The sequence below is a fragment of the Dasypus novemcinctus genome, chromosome 30, assembly GCF_030445035.2.
Source record: "Dasypus novemcinctus isolate mDasNov1 chromosome 30, mDasNov1.1.hap2, whole genome shotgun sequence".
NCBI classification, from domain to species: domain Eukaryota; kingdom Metazoa; phylum Chordata; class Mammalia; order Cingulata; family Dasypodidae; genus Dasypus; species Dasypus novemcinctus.
The window spans coordinates 13,691,433-13,694,556 of NC_080702.1; the positions used below are offsets into that span (position 1 = coordinate 13,691,433).

The 3,124-nt window shown below is 34.6% G+C and overlaps 1 pseudogene; it reads left to right on the top strand.

The window, feature by feature from the left end:
* Positions 1-626: 626 nt before the first annotated feature.
* On the top strand, positions 627-2,343 carry LOC131276672 (G2/M phase-specific E3 ubiquitin-protein ligase pseudogene; annotated as a pseudogene).
* The last annotated feature ends 781 nt before the right edge of the window (positions 2,344-3,124 follow it).

A 3,124-nucleotide genomic window follows, 5' to 3' on the forward strand; every position in this document is an offset into this window, starting at 1 on the left:
ATTTCTTAGCTGGAAGTTTTTCATTTAGCACCTTAACTATGATATACCACTGCCTTCTTGCCCCTATGGTTTCAGAAGAGAAATTACCACTTAATCTGTATTAGTCAGTCAAAGGGACACTGATGCAAATTATCAGAAATGGTTGGTTTTTATGAATGTTATTTATTTTGTGTAATAGCTTACAGTTCCAGGCCATAAAACATGAGTCATTTCCTTCACCAAAGTCTATTGCTACATCTAGGGGCATGATGGCTCCTGTTGTCTGAGGGTTCTGGCTTCCTATGTTCCTCTCTTCCTGAGGCTTGCCTCTCTGGGTTCAACTGCTCTGCCTGCTTCACAAGGTCAGCTATAGACCATCAGGCAAATGGCTCTCTCTCTCTCCCTAGGACTTGATTCTTTCTGGGTTCAATTGCTTTGCATTCTACTGTGTGTTTACTTACTAGGCTCCAGGTAAAATCTCCCAACTCTGTCCTTTGCCATGTCTTTTCTCTGAGAGTCCCTCCCCACCAAGGTGAAGGGACTCAAGACCCTACTCACATGGCCCAAAGTCCTAATCATAACTTAATCAATTAAACATGATACTTGTGACAGAGCATTTTACAAATATAATCCAATAACCCTGTCTTTGCAAGAAATCTGGCACTTTAGTTGGATATGATGCACCCCGATGTAAAAAGTTATTATCATTTTACATGTGGCCTTCAGAGAGAATGCATTTTCCAGATTACTGGCAATTTTGGGTCATTTCATTGGAACCATCAACCTGTTCAAATAATTACATCTAATAGTTATAGAGAGTCCTTAGCATGTACCATTTGGAATTTATTGAGCCTATTCCAACATATAGTATATTACGAAGTCCTTGTAGTAAGAATGCTTGGTTTCACAGAAACGGTTTACAATTTTAAGCAATAAACGCAGGAGTGTTCTTCTTCAGATGCACGTATGCAATAATAGTGATACATTTCAGAAAGAGATGTTGAAAATGGGAATTCATATTCCTGAAAAAGATGTGTCTTGGGAACTAGAGGAAAATGATTATTGAGAGATTTTGCAGCACCATGAGCCTTGTGATGTCCAGGGATGTTGCTGTAAAGGGTAAGAATAGAATGCACCTGACAGCAAATGAGAAATAAAACACTGTCAATGTTGTGGTTCTAGTGAAACCCATTTAGACTGTTGCTCACCACAATCATGGGAACAAAATTGGGAGTGTTTGGAATATGGAAGGTATCATCTACAATTCAGGGGATTTCAAAAGAAGCCAAAAAACACACTCAGCCCAATTCAAATAACATGGACATTACTGATTGTTTGTTAGAAGAGTCATCACCGAAATTACTCAGTCACCTGGAGCCCAGATCTAATGAGAACACCCCTGGAAGTCCCACTGGTCTGGACACGAGCAAGGAATCAACCTGTTAGAAGAAGGCAAGGCAGCAAATTTAGAAGAGTTTTTAAAATGTATTAATAGAGTTAGGATTCCCAATTAAAAGAAAAACTAAAAAATTATATATCAACAAAGCCAATATCTGGAATATTGCCTTAGATAGATTCAGAAATCAAAGCTTTAATCCTGTATACTCAATTGAAATAGCCTATGTAAGCGAAAATGATGAATTTGGCCAAGAGCATCCTGGATCAAGACAAGAGTTTCTGAGTCTTTCAATGCAGCATCTTGAAAATTCATCACTGTTTGAAGGGTCCTTGTCAAAGAACTTGTCCCTTAATGCCCAAGATAAATACTACAACAAATATGGCTGACTTTATCTCAGCAATAAATGAATGCTCTAATTACCTACAGATTATTGGATGTCTTAGACATTAAGTGGTAAATATATGTTGGTAAAAGACATACTTTTCTACCATGTAATTAAGAGAGCCCAAACAACCTTTGGGAGTTTTAAGCAGGGTCTGAAAATTCTTCACATTTTAGATAAAATTCTGACTTCTCCAGAAGCATTTTGCAGCATCCTCTCTCATAAACCTTATAATCTTTCTGTAAAAATTCTTAGTGATCTTTTTACAGTCTACCCATTGTCTAACATAAAACTTTGGGATTTTGGAACAGTTACTTACAAGCTATTGAAAATTGTAAATCTGCAACAACAATGGAAGATATTCTTATTTTTGCAACTGGTTGCAGTTCCATTCCACCTACTGAATTTAAACTCACTCCTTCAATTGAGTGCCTGCATATGGATTTTCCTATTAGAAACAAGTGTAGTATCTCTTCCAATAACTAATACATTTAAAGAATTTCAAGAAAATATGCACTTTGCCATAAAGAAAAACACTTTAAGACTAGAAAAGGGAGAAAGTTCTCACTATGTGGGACATTAAAATATTTCTTTGAACAAAGATATTTCTTTTAAAGTTGCTATTGAGCCTTTCTTTTGTTTCAGAAATCTGTCCATCATCACTTTTGAATAAACATGTCAGCTTCTGGGTCCAATAAAATTTGTATGAACATGAAGGAATGCTTTGGAAATTTAAGCTAAAAAAATTTTTGTTGAAGTGTACTAATCATAATTGGTGAATTTTTCATTGTCTTAATATACATGCTTCATAAATTTCAATATAAATACTTACAGAATGACTGTAAAGAATTCTTAAAGCATAGTAGTATAATATGTAAGGAAAAAATGTCTTGCTACTTTTGTAAATTGTTAGCTGGAAGATGCCACAATGATTTTTCTCTTTTTATACAGTTTTCAAATTATTTCTTATTTAACTAAAGCATTTTGTAGAAAAGCTAAATGGATAATTCCTCTTATATAAATCAGAGGTGTATATTCTGGGCTGTATGTTTATGTGTGCTTTTCTAAAATGGCACTCAGTAGATGGTTAAACTACATGAAAATTGTTGACTTATATTAAAACAGAATCATACTGCAGTTAGATTATGCGTAATGGGAAATAGTATTATATAAAAAGCAAAAGTGCACAATATTCTGAAAGCTACAGACATTCCATTGGCTTGAAAACACTTTAGAGGTGGATATAAATTGTATTTGAAAATATCTAAGAAAGTCTGTCATTTTTAAAGCCTTAATTTTTTTTTTTATATCCAACATGTGGTATTAAACCATAGTTATGACTGATCCCCAAAAAGTTTAGGTAT